Genomic DNA, 20,273 nt, shown 5'->3' with positions numbered 1-20,273 from the left:
AAAGCTTTTTATCTCTCGGTTAAAAGCAAATTGAGTTTTTTTATTCCATTGTTACGCGTGGACTTGGATATTGAGAGATGACACGTCGTTCTTCTGAGATAAGTCACGATCGCGGACGATCCGTTGACGGTAATTTACACGGGACTTCGTACGACGATGGAAGATCGTGGCGCCGTGGTGTCGCGGTAATTTGTATGCTATTGCAACTATAGCAGACCGGTCTTGATGAAAAAGGAAGCTGAACTGACAAAAGAGGAAGTTTCCACGGAATTTTTATCTCAGGCAGATGCGATCGCGCAGTTGGTTTGGTTTTAGTACATACACACATACGCATACGCAAAGCTTCGAAATCTCCCTCTCTCTCTCTCTCTCTCTCTCTCTCTTGATTTCACAGGGCCGGAATCGATGTTAGATACGCTTCAGGAAACATTAGGAGCCTCGAGAAATCGTCGAACGAGCGTTTCTAAGCTAGGCCGCCCTCAAGGCAAAACTTCGTATCTCCTTCTGTCCTCGTTACACTTTGACGATAGCAATCTCCGTCGTATTTCACGTATGTTACGTTCCTTTGCCCTGGTAAATTGCCCGCGTCGAATGCGTAACTCTTTCAGCGTGATTCGCCGGGAGAAATATAATATGCGTCTCTCGGTACGAAGTAGATAATATATTACGAGAGAGAAAAGAGAAAAGAGTATTCACAATGTTATGCTTAACTCGGAGAGAAACGATTTACCACAAAGTGTGTGCTCGTACACACACGAGTGTGTTCAAAGAAATAATTTTAATAACTTCATTAAAGAAGCCATTTTCGTCTCTACATTTTAGTCCCCCCCTCCCTTTTTCTTTTTCTCTCCTATAGTGATATGAAAATACTCACATGAGTGCAAATATATCATAAAGTGCTATTAGAAGCACGCCATGTTCGTGTATTGCATGAGTCGAGGGTGTACCCGACGCGATCGTGCGCGCCGTTGTTTCTCGCTATGGGAACAGAACGGAGGCAATCGGCGCGAAATCGATTCGATCACGAGCGCGGTCGGTAGAAAGGTAGAGGAGAGCCCATCGTGATCCACTCGATCTCGCATAAACCGAGTCACGGATCCGCGTCGTCTCTCGTCGTCGCGTAACGTCGTTCGAGAGCGGGCCCGCTCGCCGCGGCGAGGAGGAAGAGAAGGAGGAGGAGGAGGAGGGAAAGAGGACAAAAGGCGCACGCTGCGAATTAATAAGCCAGCTTTAAACACAGAAGTAGCATATACGCGCCCTCGAGGTACGTCGAATGGGTCGTCAGGCCGTACATAATGCGGCGCAGCTGAAGCGACCGAAGGGGAGTCACGTTAAAGGGGGTCGTCTCTCTTATTGTCGTCGGATCCAGTTTTATGTGCCGCGCAAGGGATAGCTGACTTTTGGGCCCAGAAGGCCCTCAAAAAAAAAAAAAGAAAAGAAGCTGTTTTATTCTCGTCGATCGATGCGAGAGCTCACAATTGGTCGCCTCTGTTCGAGAAGAATCTTACGGTTTTCGCCTTCATCAAATCTATCACGGCGGGACGTCCTATTATCGCTCCTCTCTCTCTCGTTCTCCCCATATAGACATTTTTGCGACTCAACTCCCCTATCTTCTCTAAGTGGATTATCAGAAGATATCCGTTTGATCTCTCGACCGAAAGGACCGCGCGCCGGATAAACTTCGGCATGTCTTACGGGGTTTCCCGCAGGTGTAGCGGTTAAGTCCTTCCGTTTTGTACGCCCGACAGCACCGCGAAGCGGGAACAGGAAAATCTTCATCCCCCGTGCGAGAAAAGCAGAACGAATCTCAATCCCTTCATTGTTGAATTTTTAGAACGTGGAGAGAAGACTATATTGCGCTACGGTATCTCTTTTTGCTTCAAGAATATTGAATATATATTTTGCGAAACTCCCGTCAACTTTAATTTTTCATCAATTTAGATATCACGCGTTCTTTTTCCAATAGAATCTAAATTTTTTAAGTATTAAACACAATCTGCATAAATTAAAACCGCGCTGCTCGATATTTTCATGTATTTGCGATACGAAATATCGATTTGTGATTACGCCCTGTCGGGATTGTATCTAATAAAAAGGCTTTGAGCAATTTCTCAACGTAGAAGGAATTAAAAACTCATCAAACACGGGGTACAACACACGTCTCCAAGTATTACATATTCCCGTGGCGCACCTTCCGGCGCGTTAAATTTCCCGCGATGAAATGTCTACGCTTATTTCCTCCTCGTTCGCACGAACGTCCCCTCTAATTACTCCGCCTCTCGCGCGACTCTCGAGCCTCGATATTCCGGTGGAATAGCAAAAAGGTGGTATCGATTTAACTCTCGTCGCGAGGTTCCCCTCGAGTTATCCGCCACGAGAACATAGACGACAACGACACCCAGACAACGACGATACAGCCGTCGTCGGTGGAGAAAAAAGTTGGGCGACCGAGTCCCGTCGACCGGCAACGATGACTTCCTTCACGAGGGTTTTGATTCTATGGGGTCACGATGATCCGACAATGGAGCCGAGGAGTTTGGCCGGGAAGAAAGAAATTCCCTCTCCGAAAGAGGTTCACTACAGGCATCTCGAGGAAATAACGAGTCACGCTCGTGAGGCACGGTCCGCTACCGAAACTGGAAAAATGGAAAAATCGCACGATACGGAAAAGAATGAATTTTTTTTTGCGCGCGCACACGTCAAGACACGATTTCTCCTTGCGCGAGACGGCGGTATGAGAGAAAAACGAATACGTGTGACGATCTCATTGTCGTCCCCGGATCCGCGGAAAAGTCATTTCTCTCTCTTTCTTTCTCTCTCACGGCACATCCGACAATGAGAGTCTCTCTACCCCTCTATATCCTCCCCTTTTTCCACTTTTGCCTTGTCTATTTTTCTAGCCTATTCTGCTTCACTCGCTCGCTCGCTTGCTCGCTCGCTCGCCCGTTCGTCCGTCCGTCCGTCAGGAGTCCCCCGACGCGCAAAAAGCAGTTAAAGCGATTAAAGTCCCCGAAAGCTCGGCGAGAGGCGAAGCGCGATAGAAAGCCTTCCGAGTTCTTTGCTCGTTCTGCTCCCCGCGCACACCGGCCACCCCTTCGGGGCCGGGATATTGCGACTCGCGGTGGAATTGCCCCGGGCAATTGCACTGGAATCTAACTTCCATTCGGACTTATTATTTGAACAGGGGTAGAGCTGCCGCGCCGACGACTACCGACCGAGGAAGCTTCCGGTTTCTCTCTCTTTTTCCCGTGCTCCTTTTTGGCCGACGTCACGTGATGAGGAGCGAGTGATCGATCGGTCGTAAAGCGTTTCGCGATTAGGGGATCTTGAGTTCTTCTTTCTTCACATTCGGCGATAATTTTTCGGGTAAAGCGAAATGTGCGTTATCGTCAAAAACCGGCAGGAAGTAATTCAAGATTTTTTTCAAATATAACTTTAACTTCAATTAACTAATTTTTCCAGTACATGTAATATACACAACAAATGTTTACGTTATTTATATATTAATTTTAATACTATAAACAAGTTGTTGTTAGTCATGTATATACACGCGCGTGTAAGCCTTTTCGCTTGAGAGAACATCGCGTTAACATCTGCGCGTAAACGATCTTGTCCTGGCGTAACGTCAAGATGGCACAGTGTCAAATGTCTTCTACACCCGATATCACCTCGACATCTAAACCGCAGAGGGTCAAGGATTAAATCTCGTGTCGCGCCTCTGCATAAAATCCCCGAACCGGAAGAGCAATTACTACTGATTGACCTCGTCTCTTCATCCTCACTAACCGAACCGTGTAACGGGATTAATAAAGGCTTGACCGTCCGTTCATAATGCTAGACGAGAGCGAAGAGCGAAGAGGGACGAGCGAGAGATGAGAGTCGGGCGGTGGCACACGCTCTCCTAAACCAACGAGACGAGAATCAACTCGTACGGGCATTAATTGCCCCCCCTGCGCGCCACTAAATTAAGAAGCGTACGTAATCGAGCAACCGACCTGGCTAATGTGCTTTACGCACGCTAATTGTACGTGAGACAATACAGCGCGATCGCGTAATGCTCCGCTATTTACGCTCGCTACGGTATGTAGATGCGTGATTCGATAAAGTTTTATCGACGGTTTTCCATCTCTCGCACAGAGAGGAAATTCGCGACGCACGAAGTAACACGAAAGTAAAATACAGCAAAGAGGGTTGTTGTTCAATTATTTCGCGAACACCTCGCGAAAGAAAAAAACGACGTAACGGTAACCGGAGTCAAATGCGAGGCGAGAAAAAACTGTCATTTTCTTAAGTAGCGCCATAAAAATTCTGAGACGCGGAATCGACGAGATTACTACCTTTCGCGATCGAACGAGCTGGTTAACTGTGACCCAACGCCGATCTATAATCACCGGACGCGACCGTTTTTTACCCCATTAATCGTCGCTGCTCCTTGCTCGCGGAGGCTATAATTGGACCGGATCGCAGTCACAAAGTCGATAACCCGTCGTAATTGAATCCGCGAGCAGTTTGTCGATCAGCGGCGCTCCGACGACGATAAAACGACTCGGGTGTTGGCGAAAAGTGCGTGTCGGCCACTATCCGCAAACAGGAAAGATTAAAGGGTCCTTGTGTGTATTAACGTTCAACAATTTTACATAATCACACGCGCCAGATCTTTCTCGCCGATTTTTCTTTATGAAAATACGCGATGACAGACGGAAAAGAAGAAATACAAAGTGTGTCCAGCTTCTTACGTTCTGAAAATTGTAAGGTTTTTAATTAAATGTCAGATTAAAAACCTTGGAAAGGGGGGGGGGGAAAGAGTGTCTCTTTTAATTTAATTAATTATTTCGCTTTATCTCTTTCTTCTCAGTTGCGAGTAAGGACAACATTGACGGTTAGATGCACATTGGCGTGGATGTGTTGTGTTTAGCAAATTTGCTTTCACGAGATGTACAAACGCTCGCCAACCATAACGCACGACAAACAAAGCCCAGAACACGATCTCATTTAGAATAATATCCGCATAATCGTGCGTGGTACGTCACTCCGGAAATTTCTATATGGCGCATAATGCGGGGCAAACGTAGACAATGAAAAGCTCGAGTCGCGGCGCGCGACCTCGCGGTGTAATAATAAAACTATTCCGCGAAACGACGATTTCACCGCGCGGACCTCGGCGTGCGGATTCTCAGGGAAAAAGGGTCTGTCACGCCGTCGCTTTCCCGCCCTCTCTCTTTTCACTGTCTTCCCTCTCGACCATCGGGGAGGCGAATGAAAACGTTCGCTGGGACAGAATAATTCATTGTCCTACTGAAACCGGGTGATGCTTCACGCTTGTTTGGGGAACGGATTCATCTCGTTCAAAACCGTCGCGCGATTCTTGAGCTAAACGTTCCACTGATCCTGCCTTCAGATTTGTTTTGAATTCTTAAAGCGCATCTCGAGAGAAAGGGTTTTTATTCGTCGACCCCTGAGGGGTCATGTCAGTCACTAATCACACGCAAGAGCGATTCTTTTCAAGAAATTTACGAGAATACAAGTACATTCAGAAATAAAAACGTAATTTTTATTGAGCAAAAAAAAAAAAAAAGAAAAAGAAAGAGAACGGAACAATATGATGCCGCAAGCGTGTCAGAAGATTTATATTCATCCCGCGGTCAGTTTCGGCTATTCGTAACCGTGCGTGAAAAACAGGTCATTAGATCCCATTGCCGCCGAGAGAGAAGGAGAGAGAGAGAGGAAGAGGGGAGGCTCGAAATTAAAAAAGAAGTCATGGACCGAGTGTACAGATCTATGGGAAAAGTTGACAATGCATGATGAGCTGAAGGTAAAAGGGAATACGAGAGTGAAATGGAATACGCAATGAGGGGAGGCTTCTTGCGTCCGCGTGATAGCAACGTCCCATCAAGGAGGTTGGTTACCACCTATCTATCCTACTCCCTATCACCCGGAGTCCGTAGAGTCTTTCCTCTCGCTTCGTCTCCTTTCCTCTTTCACCTCATCTGTGTCCATCTCTGTGCCGTCCAGTCCCCCGTTCGCGTCTCCGCACCCTCGAACCACCTCTGGACCCCACGCGACACGCGTTGTATGTCCGGTCCGTCCCTTTGCTCTCGCTTTTTTGTATGCCCGTTGAGCGACACATAGGCAGCTGGCGAGAGAGAGATATATATATATATATATACAGAGAGGGAGGCAAGTCCTCAAAAGAGACACAAAGGACGTTCGCATGCATTAAAGGGTAATGATGCCTCCGTGGCCAGCGGTGGTGGTTTGGGTTGTGGTAGCCGCTCGACGTTTGAAAATTCGTCGTCCTGCCACGCGACGTCGCCGACTTTTTCCGCGTGGAACGAGGTATAATGTTTTACCGGAGACACGGGCGTTTAGGAACACGCCGGAGAGAGACTTGCATGCTAATTTCGTGCAGCCAACAAGCCGACTGAGACTTTTCCCTTTCCTGCCGATGTCGTGAACGTGTCGTGGCAAAAGTACGCTTTATCTATTATTCCGCGGATAAATTTGAGGGACGAGTATACGAATCCGCTTTCCCCCCCCCCCCCGTGCTCCCTCGCAAGGGAAAGGGATTTAAGTTTCTTAAGACTTTTAAATTGGATATATTCGGTATTCCGTGCCACAGCGACCACCGACGAGTCGTAATAGCGTTAATCCGGTATGTACTGTAAACGATTGTCCCCTCAACTTAATTTACGTTTAATTAAGTCGTCGCCGCTTTTAGCGAGGTTTCGTTTTGGAATATAAATTTGAATTAAATTAAACGGATAGGTCTCGAAAGAAGGGACTGGAAAGGAAACTTGTTACCGATCGATGCGATGCGCGAACCTTGAAAATTTTATTACAGATATATGTGTGTGTGTATATATATATATATATATATAAAACGCATATTTACATATACAGCATTTTAAGAATATTTAATTTTGTTTACGACGAAGTAAATCGTTTCCCTTCGACAGAATCAACAAAAAGAGATGTGTGCGATTGTAACACTCCGGTTTAATTAAATCGCGAATCCCATATGTTATGCTTGATTAAGAGATTTCAACGAGATTGAGAAGAGGCCGGTGAAATTGAGAAAGAACGGTTGATTCGTTAATAAAAAGGAGAATTGCTTCGCTTGCAAAGTTGTCATCATTAGTTAGCGATATAAACGCGAGATGACTTCGTGAAATCGTTCAGTAACATTAATAATCTTAATAACGTCATTCATGTGTTTGCCTCAATATGTAATTAGTGGAACTTAAAAGAATATCGAAACACTAAAAAAAATCAAAAATTATAAATAAATACGAGACACAAATGTAATCTTTTGTGTGAGTCAGGTATATAAAACGTATGTGTAAAAGCAACATAAACATATTTACTTTATTGCATACGAAAAATATTGTCATACCGTCTCATGACAATGTCAAAAAATATAATAATCGAAATTTTGTTTTAAATAATCGCATAATACCGATTCGTAAGATATGCGCGAAGTGTGTTTGTGAAGGATAATAAAAATATCTTTCAAGCACGCGTAGCGCACGGTCGTAAAAAAAATTTCATGGTTCTGCGCGAACACGCACGTACGCATTGCCGCGTACAGAATTGATTGCAGCTTATGGGGTAACGTTTAGACCTCGTGTCGAGGCGACCGGCTCTATAAAATCGCCACGGCGGAAATTATAACTCGAATGTTGCGGCGAACCGTGTAAAACGCCTTCTTTTGCGAAATAATTTACCAGTTGAACTCGTTAGCGCAGAATTCAGAGGAGTGTGAGCTCCCGGAGGAAAGGACCTTGTTAACAACGCGCGCGTCTCATTCGATGCGCGGTGTCACCGAATCTTCGACAGGAAAGAAAGCGCGCTCGCTGCTTCTTTCCTTTCCCTGGACGACGACCAATTGATGACGTGTAATTTGCATTAAATCGACGCGCAGCGGCGAAGAATTGACGGGTTCGTGTGACTTTAATAAGTTTCAGCGTAACAACGCTCGGAGCGAGACCGTACGTTTCTCGTTTTATTTCACACCTGGTATAATTTCGAGAAAATTCCACCCTTACGCGATTACCATATTTCGGAGAACACAGCGGGTGTCATAAAAATATTCGCGCGTAATATAATCTACAGTTTGATATTGAGATTCTGGACACCAATCAAAGCGAAAAACACGATGAATTGTAAAAGTCAATTTTTAAAACCGAAATATCTTCAAATCAAGTTTCAACGCGCGTTCGAAATTTTTAAAAATATTCCAAACTCGTACTATCAACAAAAACTAAAAGCTTTCCGCAATTTTTGAAAATGGTTATACGATTCTGTAAGCTTCAAAATGCAGTTACGGTCGTATCGCAACATTCGCCGGTGTTTGCAGTTTCAAGTTTGAAGTCACATACTAATTAATTTATTGTTTGGAGTGTACTCGTTAAGTAAGATATCGTATTAGTTTTGTTATTCTGTTAGTTCGCGAAACACGTTATACAATTCTGAAGTATGGAAATACATTTTCGAACAACACACAACCAAGCTGAGGCAAATTAATACTCAACTTATTAAGCTCTCTCTGTGTGAAGTTTATTTTATTCGCGTTACGAAAAAGCAACGCAATCAATAAAACTATTATTTTCGGAGAAGTTCGTGCTGTGTGAAATGTGATATTTAATTAAAACTCTCAAGTTTAATATTTGTGCGATTTCAAGAAACAAAGAGAGAGTAATAAGATTCAGAATCACATATGGTTGAGTGAAGGTTTCAAGATATTTGCCGGATTGAAATCGTCGAAACAGAACAAAGTAACATACAAGCCAGGGGACTGGCCCTTCTCTCTCGGCTCCGAACGTTCTTTATGGCACTACTACGAGGGATGAAAAGGGAAGATATAAAGGCACAAAATATATGGTCGTATACCACGAAGTTTCGGAGTGCATCCACTGTTTCAGTGGATGAACCTGCGTCGTCCGTTTTCCGCGGGCCATCCATAGAGAAGGATTTCAATTTCGTTCCTCCGTCGACTTTTCATGGCGACCAAAAAAAGAAGATCGGTTGAAGAGAAAGAAAGAGCGAAAGAGAGAAAAAGTGAAAGAGGGCGGAATCGCGGTACTGAAGCGCGGAGACGCTGCGGAATAAACGATCGAGATAACGGACTTTATGGTTCTACGGGATTACGGATCCCACGACCGTTGCATAAATTCCGCCGCGCGTATAATGTAAAGCTAATACGCCGGTTCTTCGAATCCTCGCGGAATATGAACGGTGAGAGAGAGAGAGAGAGAGAAAGAAAGAGTAAAAAGGGAGCACATACAGGTAAGGGTTGGCGAGCGCGGTCGGAGACACACACAGAACGACGGGGAATAAAGGGATAAAAGAGTGGAAAGAGAGAGACTGCGAGCGCGCGGGAAGACCTCGCGCGGGGAAGAAACGCCTGGGAATAGTAAATTTCCGTTGCACCGTGGCACCGTTATTAGCATACAAGTATTTAGAATGAATTATGAGCCGAGTCGTTTATTCCCGCGGGTGGATATATTCGGGACGGAGACACACCGGGCTCTTCTTCCTTACGTCAGGTGTATCTCTCAGGAGGCACAACATTATGTCGTCTCGCATATTTTATCTTCACTCTCTCGATCTCCGTCGCGAAAACAGAAGCACCAGAGAGACCAGAAGGAAGAGAATATTAGAGTAGGAGCGAACGCACGCGCGTGGGCACTAAAGAACCGTGACATTATGAGCGCGAAAGGTGCAACGCACGAAGTCGTTCGCCGAGAAGTCGCGCGCGATTTTCTTCTCTCTTCCTTCGCTCGCATTCGTTTAAAACCGCTCGAATTTACGATTGGAAGGTTCGACTCTCAAGCGAATTCACGCAGATAAGAGCGATCATCAGCTCATTCAAGGCGCGACAGCTCTACGCTGGCGCGGCGACAGTTAAACTCGACTCCCCTCACGCGAAATAAATGGTCTGGGTCGCGAAATAGCCGCTAATCGTTGCGGCATTCGCGTTCTGACAATCCCCTCGAGTCTACAAGACCGGACGATTAAATCACTTCCGCACTCGCGTTGTCGTCCCCCGCGGGGGACTCGGCTGCTTTCTGCTTTATTAAGCGTAACCAACGTCACACAGAGCCCAATGTCATCTACGGAATACGAAAGAATACGATATGTCACGCACCGAGAGATCACCTAGTGCGTGTCCAACTAGTTCTAGTCATTGTTCGGTTTCACAAAAAAAAAAAAACGTGACGGTAGTTTGTGTCGGTTTAACGGAAAATTCCACAAGTACGGAAAATGTCAAAATAAAATTTATTTTATCATCGTGTCGTTTTTTTTTTTTTTTAATTCTTATTACTCACCGTATGCAAACTATAAGAAAGCACAAAAGCAGAAATAGCTTGTTTCTTTTCTTAAAATCTTGACCCTTGTCACTTCACATTTTTTTTTTTTCGCGAAGACAACGTCTATTTTGACATCCGTTTCTTTGTGAAACCAACACATGAGGTTGAGCGGCAATTAGGAAGCCATTATCTCGCGGCCTTGCGCGTTCAACCATTGTGCAACAACCACACGCACAGAGGGTGGAAGAAGAGTGGCGAGTTCTCCCACAAAGTTTCTGCACCTTCTGTCCCAGGGGGTAGGAGATGGATGTCCGGCAATCAGGTGCGGAGAGAGAGAAAGACCCCCGACTGTCTTTTGAATCTGTTCGCTAGCAGCTGGCTGATACGCTCTCGTTGACGCGGAGTCATCATCGTGCCTACGGCCCTCCCGCTGTTTCGTTTTCGTGTTTGGACATCGAAGGGGGGGGAAGACCAGCTTGAAAAAGGGAAACACGTCCGAAATACATCGAGAATCCACTTTAAAATGGAAAGCCAAGGATTTTTTCGAAATTGACCGTGAGCAACGTGCGTCACGGTCCAGTGAAAACGGCGCGTGCGGGGAACAAAAGTCGTATTTCAACGTCTAACAGTTCAAAATTTCTACTTCGAACAAGAATTTGACTGACTTGCTCGATTGTTGTTTTATTCCGTTCCAAGTTGTCGACGATAAGTTATCTAAGATAATATCGTTCATTATCAATTGCTCGCAAACAGAAGAGAGAGAGAGAGAGAGAGATATCGCACAAATTAATAACCATCTTTATAACCAACTTTGATCATGCAAGAGAAATCTTTTCGCCGATTTCACGAAATCACGTCATTTACACGGTAGCGATCAAGCAGCTCGTCTGTAGATTTTTCTCGTTGATTGGCGTATATAAAATTTTACACGCGGTTATCACTCGCGAAATAACAAAACGGCACAAATGCCATGACGCTGTAGGAAGTTTCAATTAAATAGATAGTCGCGATGATGGCGGAGATTTACGATGATGTCGGCATATCATCACGATCCTGCGGCACGACACTCGCAGCAGCAACAGCAGCAGCAGCAGCAGCCGTGCGATTCTGAAAATGATAGCGCTGGAAATTCATAGCGGCCGGCTATGCATACGCGCGGTTCACTCAGCCGGCGCTAAATTCGGTCGTAATGATTCGACGATCGTGCACGTTCATTTCCGAGGAGTTAATATTCAAAATGAACATTAACAGGACGCACAGCCACCGTTAATCTCCAATGGCATGTGGAACCGCTCACGGTGCACTGGAGGTCGCTTTACCGCGCTCGCGTTAATTATGCAAATGAATAATTAGCATTCCGATAATTTCGGCAACGTCATTGTCTGCGTCACGGAAAATTTATCGTACCGATATTAATTTATCGTTCTTCTCCCACGGTGGTGAAATTTATTATCTTTTGATAATGTCAGACCGAAATGACACACGTGTCTGTCTCCGTCTCTCTCTCTCTCTCTCTCTCTCTCTTCGAGTTATAGATCGTCAAATTGTCGCTGCGCGTATTACTAATAACTAGGCAATAATTTACGACAGGCGTGTATTATCTTCGTGACCGGTTCGTCAGCAGTCAATCTCGTTGCGAGAGTCGTCAAGAGAGAGCCGTCGTAAAATTCACAGGTTCCTTCTTGTCTCGTAATGAAGATATTACGAACCGAAGACGCGCGAGAGATTCGCGATAGAACCGTCAAGCACATCAGCTGTCAGAGACGGTGCGTTCACGTCGATTAATCGCGGAAAGGAGGAAATTGAAGAATTTTCGGGTTCACGACTGCGAGAATTTTGTAACTCCCGACGGAGAACGTGGATCTCTACAAATACAGTAATCGGTTGAATTTATCGTCGAAAGATTCCCGTACGAATCGAAGAGTGATCAATGCGGACTGATTCGACGCGACTGCAGAAATAAACTGTTAGCTTCTATGAATATATTCATATCCCTTCATCAATATTCAGAACCTACTTTCCTCTCTCTTTCTCTGCACTTAAATCCACTAAAATCTGACGACGCGCTGAACACGCTTCGGTATTCGACAGAATGAGGCACGATCTTCGATTTCTCATAACGAATCGGGAAAATATACCTTCCCGATTCGTGTTCTCATTCCCGTTTTGATATATAGACGTAATACTTGAAATGATTCGCTATATATATTTGTTCTCCGAAATACACAATTTTAATAGCGTGTGTTTTCTCACCGAAGTTTAACCCCGGCCTACTCGGAACTCATCCAAATGCATTAACGATCCAATATAGAACTAATTGTCAGCAAACACTCGTACAAGTAATTTACACGAACTTGGCACCGGTTCCGCAGAAATCGAAATCGGATAGAAATGGAGTATCGGAGACTTCCTTGGATCATTTCCAATTCCCGTTCGACTTCCTCCCGTTCTCTCTCATCCGTCATTGCCTGTTGCGTTATTTTGCTACCTCGAAAACTACGTGGGGTTCCGGTATACGTGAGTCGTGTTTCGAGGGCCGCGAGGATTAAAGAACTCTTAGATAACCAGTCCACGTCCCGAACCGGAGAATTTTAAGGCGGCGCTAGCAAATAGATCGGCGCGCTAATGGATGGGAGTTCCGATTCGATATTACCTTTCCTTATTCCCCGAAACTCTCTCCCTCCGGCAGGAAATTAGCAAGTCTTAGGAGATCTCCTGTTAATCGTCGGGGTGATTTCTGCGGCGTCGCTTTCGGACAATTTGCCGCGACGAAATTTCATTTGTCCCCCTTCTGTCTGCATGCCAACAGTCGTCGGGCGAAGAACCCTTCGAGTATTCTCTCTCTTTCTGTCTCTCTCTCTCTCTCTCTTCTCGCTAATCCACCTTATTCACTCTTTATCTTCTTCCATTTCGACTCTTCGCCGCGCTCGCTTTTCGTCGGAAATGGAGCTTACAGAATTAATCGATGTTATCCCGACTCTCTCCCGCCGACCGAAATCCGAACGTTTCACGGCTTCATCACGATCATTTCACACGGTGAGGGACGTGACAATGAATGACACCAAATAAGAAAAAGGAAATCAGATCCCGCCCGATACAGGAGTATCCCTCGGAATTGGGATTAGAAAAGAATAGAGAGAAAGAGTGAGAGAGACTCGAGCACAAAAGTTACATCGAAGCCAGGGTAGAGATGTAGATCTCTTTTTGAAAATTTCTCTACACTTCCACCCTTTGAGATAAATTAAGAGTACAAAAAGACACAACTATTTCTTCTTTAAAAAGATTTTTCATACGCGTTTAAAAGAAATTTTACGATTTATCGTGTGTGACTGTGATAACAGTTATTAATGACAAATTAATATGTAACTCGTAGTTTATTATTTACGTAAATAGATGTTCATTGCTATCTCTATAGTATGGAAATGTGGAAAATTTTGGAGGATTACACACTAAATGAATTCCAGACGGCCATTCCACAAATGGCCATCCCACTGCTATCCCGTCGGCGACTTATATTCTAATTTCCTTGGTAATTACAGATTTTCGCGGCGAAATTACACACTGGTTTCGAATCATATCGCGACAGCGCCCGCGCGCGGTGCGACTCCCTTCGACAATTTTCGCGTTGCAGCTGCGCGTCTCTGTGTTCTGTTCCGAGCTCTCGTTTGTCACTCGACGCGCGCGCGCGTAATTAAAAGGACACGCATTATGATAAAGAAAAAAAAAAAACAAAACGCTCACCTTGTTAATGTATCGCGTATCCTGCTCTAGCAGCGACGGTACGCGCACACACCAAAGAGCACCAAAAAAATCATCGATCACTATTGAGTTTCTCTAGATCCTCTTATCGTGTTCCTCTCGCACTTGATATAAATTTACAAAAAATCTCACTCGTGCACTATCGCTACAAAATGCTATTTACAAGCTCACACAATCTACGTTCTTGTTTTTTTTTTTTTTTATTATTATTATTTTTTACGCGCGCTACATGAGTATCTCATAAAAAAAATATGTAATGCAAAAAAACGACCGGCGCGCACCTCGATCGCGTAGATCGACGTGTCGCGGGGCTATCGGTGCCCGCGCGTTTTCTCGCACTGGGTCCACGAGGTCCCCATTGAAGAAATGAGGACGCGTTGCACGCGTTGTACGCGAGGCGCACGACCAGCCGGAAGGAACAACCGTACCAAACACCGTACCGTCACGGCGCCACGGCACTAACTGACAGGCTGACGAGAAACTCCAGTTGGTCGACGGCGGACGATAGTCGCAAGAGGAGGGAGGGGAAGTTACTCGCGCGCGGCTCTCCAGACCCTCTCTCATACGATCTCGCCTCCTCGTCCGATCGCGTGCGTTTGCTCCGGTCTCGCTCGCGCTTTCGCCCTCCGTCACCATCTAGTGGTGGATCGGCGTACCCCGGCGAGCGAAAGCGCCCTCGCCGGTTTCACCACCCTTATGGTGGATAGAAGGGAGAAGGAGCGAAACGAGCACGTGAGGCTCTGGTAAAGAGCGAGGGGGCGGCAAACCGAGTGCGCGCATATGCGTGTCTGTGTGTGTGTGTGAGGGGAGGTCAGCCAAGGCCGGAGTACGGGAGAGAGAAAGAGAGAGAGAGAGAGGTTGCAAAATATGTTGTAGAAATAGGGTGGCGGATGAATGCGGTCGCTCGTAGACTAGCGATTTTATTGATCTTTTTTTTCCACCCTTCGGTCGCACGTACACGCGCGCGAGTTCGCTTAATTAAGCGACCGGACTAAGGTGGTGGATATACAACTGTACGTACCTACGGCAAAGAATTTCGACACGAGGTCTCGGATATTATGTGCGAGATAACTCTCTTGGCGGAAAAAGCTTTTTGTGTTTGTTTTCTTTTTTTACTTTTTGTATTTTGAGAGTGATTGATATATTCACGACTGTGTACGAACTGATATTTGACTATTAAAACTGCATTCGGATGCGCGTACATTTATTACACCGGTTTTTAGGCAGCTGCAATAAATTCTTCACGAATCAAGCAAGAGCGATTAAGTTTATTTATTCCATCCATTGTACGATAACGTGGAAAATATTGATGGTTGCATAAACATTAATCACTGCAGCATTAAATCGATATAAATTGATGTAAATGATGAGGAGGAGTGTGAGGGTAATGAAAACAGATATATCACTACTCGTTTTTTGACTGACGGAACATTATCGGTCGATCGTAAATTTTGCGAACGTCATCATCCGTAATAATTTATTAGCACTCCGGACGCGAAAACCCATAAGGCCACACGAAATTGTGAGATATTGTATCTTATCACTTTCCGGTTCCGACTCGTTCAATCCCGAGGGCAAACCGGGTGGGATTCGAATTAGTGTTTATGGCACCCATGGGCGTGCGACAAAATCTCTTTGAGGAACGATTGCAACAACGCGACGTGCATCAGATGTTGATACGTTTTTTTTTTTTTTTTTTTTTCTAATATTGTTTCTACAAATATCATTTATTCAACTAATATTTAATATTTTAATATTGAATCATTCTCTAATAGTTTTTAATAAATCATTTAATAAATCTTCTTTTTGTTTATTATTAATTTAATAAATCATTCCAATAGTTTTTAATAAACAATTAATTGTCGAAAACGAATTAATTTCGCACAGTGTCAAGTTCACTCGCATTTTGAAGAATTCACGCACATCAACGTGTACCCCGCGCACGTACTGTCCGATATTTTTCCGTCCAATCAGAAAATCGGTCACGCCGTAAATCTTTAAATAAACACGATTAATCGTTCTCGATAAGTTTGCTTCCCAAACTCCCACAACCTCGCGGCGTAGCGAGCTTAAAATGGATTTACCCGATCCGAATGCATTAACGACGGAAGGGTGAAGGAGGAGGGGAAGGAAGAGAGAAGTAGTTGCTCCTCTCAAAGAGTTCACCGGCTGGGAGCGAGTGCTAATTAGCGATTCGATCACGAGGCTTCCGGCGCCGGTAGACAACGTCGTCACCTCCACCGGATTCTCTTTGATCCTCTTCTATCTCCGTTTCATTCTCTTATTCGCGTCAACCTTCTATGCCAACCTTTCCGCCGTCGCGTTAGTGAATATCACATATAGAGAGGGCACGTACAGAGACGCCTGCTAGATGTATCAAGGACGACAGACGTTTGCAGTAGCGCATCAAAAAGCATGGTAATTGCTAAAGCTCGCGCTCGTGTTTTTTTGAGAAACTCAATGCTCGTACGTGTCAGAACTAATGTAACCGTGTAATGTTATTCGCGACTACATACAACTAACTCGAATTTTCGTCCGTATCTTCGCATTATTTTCTTTTCTAACTCGCGTTGAGATGTACATGTTGCTAAACAAAAATACATCAATTGCATCACATCAAATCTACGAATATTATTTTTCTTCTTATTGAGAATGAAACACACGTAAATTGTATTACATTTCCTCATTCCACATAGTATTAAGAAAGATTGATTTAAGATCAGACCACAGTTGGGGGATAATAAATAAACTCCGAATATCCTTTAAGGTAAGATTAGGAAAATATGCGGTGCGAAATGTTAATAAATACGAAATACGGGTGGACGGGAAATGAAAAAGCAAAGGATTAAGCGGGCTTGATCGCCCGCGCGTTCGTCTTTATCAGATCTCTCCCCTTTCGTAACCTCGCATCTCTCGAATCTCATCGTCTGTCTACTCTCTCGCCCTTCTCGCGGACCAATCCCCGAGCCCAGTGTACGCAAAATGGGGGGAGGACATGCGCCCGCAGACAAGAGATCTAATATACCCGTCGGTTACATTAGCCGGATTTAATTTAAGCCCCGACCCCCGCTAACGTAAGCGTGCCGTTTATGCTCTCCACCTATACCTATATCCACCTACTGCGAGAGTGAGAACACACACGCTGATCTGCCGGGAAAGCCCCTTCGAGACAGCGGGAGGACTGTCGGAAGGCAAAAGAGAGGAGACGGATGAAAGATAGAGATATGTGTGTGCCGCGGCAAAACGAGAGACGCGCCGCCTGGTTTTATTGTAATTGCGCTGTCGCAAAACGCCGCTTCCCACGACCACAACTGAGTACTCGCTAACGCACGACCATATTTCGGAAGAAGGACAGCTTCATTAACTGCAAAAAGTTCTCCCTCGCCGTTCGCGGATCATTTTTTCATTCGTTTTCGCCGCAATAGTCGGCGCGTGCTCAAAAAAAGGCGCTTTATCGGTTTGTTCCCGTTAAAGAAATCCGGAATCTATTGACGCGCGATCGATTTTGCAGCTCGATATTCATTATCGAGGAACAGTCACAAAAAACACAGGCGCGCGACACGATATAAGATCTCTCGGAACAAGAGATAACGACGGGTGACGCGTCCTCCCCGTGGAAGAACCGTCGAAATATTTCCGCGGGGTTCTTGCTGTTTGCCCGCCGCGCCGCCACGGTCTCTCTTCCTTCTTTTTCGTACGTCGACAAATACGATACCCTGAGACGCGCGCGAGACTAAGCTCATATTTATTTATGAAAGAGGAAGTGGCGCGCGGTTTGTCTGCCTGGCGTGGAAATATATATACACATTCTTGCTGCATGGACGCGCGCGCGCGCTCGCACGCCCGAGCGTAAGAAAGAACGCGGCGCGTAGAAGTGCAATGTTCGCGGAAAGTTCACGCCGGGGCCAGGACACGTTTCGCGGCAGCGTGCCGCGGGAAACTTTCGACGCGCCCGAGCGAAATCGCACGTTTCATTGTTACTTTTGTGCGTTTTTTTTTTTTTTTTGAGCGACGATATGGTAGACGACGCTCAGCCGCCGTCGCGCCGCCGAATGTATGGCGCAAATAAAACTGCCACGTCGGGCGAACTTACCGTAACCGTTTTTAGTACTTTATGACGTTCGTAAATCTTTGCTGCCGCAGGAAGAGGCTCGAATCCTTTCGAGGATACCGGGGGGGAGGGGGGGACTATCTCCCCTGAAAATTGACGAGGTCACTGTGTCGAGGAAACGAAGTTTCTGCCACGCGCATTGAATAATTGCGCCGGACATCGGGGTCGCGCGTAAACTTCCTCTCAGATACGTCACGCGCGCGGGCGCAAGAAAAATCTATCGCTAAACTTTTACCGTTGTCACGTTGCGTTATCGCGTCGCGCCGCGTTTTTTCCGATCGTTTCGCATTCGTCTCGAATTGACCGTGCGATTTCTTCGTTTGGAATCTACATTTTTTCTTCTAGAATAGTAATATTTTTTCAAAAACGGTTTGGAATTGTGCTTTTTTTTAAATATGTTAATTTGGAGGATATATTAAAATACAGATATATAATGTTCGATGATTTGAATTCTATTATGCTTCCGATCTGCAATTCAATTTACAGTTTTGGGACAATGCAATGAAAGTTGAAAGGGAAGTTCAAATAGAATGAAGCCTTCACGTGTTGGGTGGTAATGCTTATAATAGAGCTCTCGGACATTTACGGACAGTAGTAAATTCCTTTTTTCCACAAAAATGAGAGAACGCAAAAATGTATTTTGTGAGAAAACATCTTTCTCTGCCTCGAGTCCCTCTGCAGAGGAACGAAATTAAGTTGAATACTACTCATTTGTAAATTAACGTCTTTCGATCTTTTAGCGGAATCGTTCAGTAGTTTTCGTTATTTACGTCTTTTTTATGGATTCGTTTATCCCTGCTGACCCATTTCGTGGGATGACATAAAACTCGGTCAGTAGGTCGGTCTACTCCCGTTACCTTCGTCCCGAAAGTAGCGGACTACGGTGTACACACTACCGCGCGCCTTTCGTTGTATCTGTGTGCGCAATAACAATCACAAATCCTCACCACCGAAAGAGAAATAGAGATCCTCGCCACCAACTGATTTTGGCAGTCACATATTTAGAAAAAAAAAAAAAAAAAAACTCATATTTTATATGCGACAAGTTCTTTCAAATGAGTAATGAAGTCAAGACGAGGGATGCCGAAAAATTTTATCCCATTGTTGAACGCAAAGTCAATTTTCTGGTTTTACGAGCTTTCCTTTAGCACATTCCGTGTTCATTAATCTTAGCGGTTGTAGATTGCTTTCTCACGTTTCTAACTTCCTTCTTTTTCTCAATATCTGCTCGTTTTAACAGGTAGTGGTTATTCGAAATTTCTGTGTCTCTTTCTCACAAGCAATGTGTACAAATTATGTTTGCAAAGACTTTGAACAAAATTAAACCAAATTTATTGAACCTTTATTTGAACATTTATTTGAACCAAAACAAATTAAGAGAGTGATTAAAATTTAATATTCGAGTCGACAAGAAATTTTAGAACATCTCACGTAGGTTGTATATATGCTAATTGATTTGTGATGCAACTAAACTGCGCGGAATGCGCATTCCTCTGCGCGCGTGACACATCAATGCGCTTAAAAATCTCAGAAAGATAATATTCATATATGAGAAGCGCAACTTGTCAACTTTACCACGTGCGAGATAAATTTCCTTATTGACCAAAGCCGTATATACGCGTGGGTGGTCGTGGCGCGCAACGCGATACTCGACGGAAAACCATTATTGTGAGCTCTGTGATGTTTTTCCGCGGCAACGCTGCGAGAGAATCTGATTTCGCTCGGAATCTCGAAGCGCGTGTGCGCCGCGCGCTCCGTCGCGGTCTATACGCGCATACAGGAGACCGGAGTATACGAACGAAGGTTTTATTGGAAAACGGAAATCCGCTCTCTCCGCGTGGGTTGAGGCTCGAAATAAATTGCGCGCCTTACTGGAGGACTCGATCGACGGAGACTCTCCTCGAAAGAATTTTTTTATGAAGCCCTCATGCCCCGCCTGTGCAATAAACGGAACGTGTGTATGTGACAAAGGGCGCGTTTACCGTTAAATCGCGTTACTCGTTAAGCGGCCTTCTCTCGCGTAATAGTTTTGCTTTATTTCCTATGCAAACGAGCCACGCGGCTCTGGACGCGGCCATAATCGAACCTTGAAA

At 45.0% G+C, this 20,273-nt stretch overlaps 1 protein-coding gene across 2 annotated transcripts in view; it reads right to left on the bottom strand.

The window, feature by feature from the left end:
• LOC109855961 (discoidin domain-containing receptor 2-like) overlaps positions 1-20,273 on the bottom strand; it is a 113,816-nt gene that overhangs the window by 80,457 nt on the left and 13,086 nt on the right. The window contains exon 1 of one of the 2 annotated variants that reach the window (XM_020430714.1): positions 14,052-14,512. The exons of the other annotated variant lie outside the window; for it this stretch is intronic. The gene's annotated coding sequence lies outside the window, so the exon portion shown is untranslated. Of the gene's footprint in view, positions 1-14,051; positions 14,513-20,273 lie in introns of those variants that run through there. 2 annotated transcript variants of the gene reach the window in all.

This window comes from Pseudomyrmex gracilis, unplaced genomic scaffold (assembly GCF_002006095.1).
Source record: "Pseudomyrmex gracilis isolate BER0280 unplaced genomic scaffold, ASM200609v1 scaffold_103, whole genome shotgun sequence".
Taxonomy (NCBI): Eukaryota; Metazoa; Arthropoda; class Insecta; order Hymenoptera; family Formicidae; genus Pseudomyrmex; species Pseudomyrmex gracilis.
Note: the sequence above shows the minus strand (reverse complement) of the source record. Positions and strands in the feature narration are given on the sequence as shown.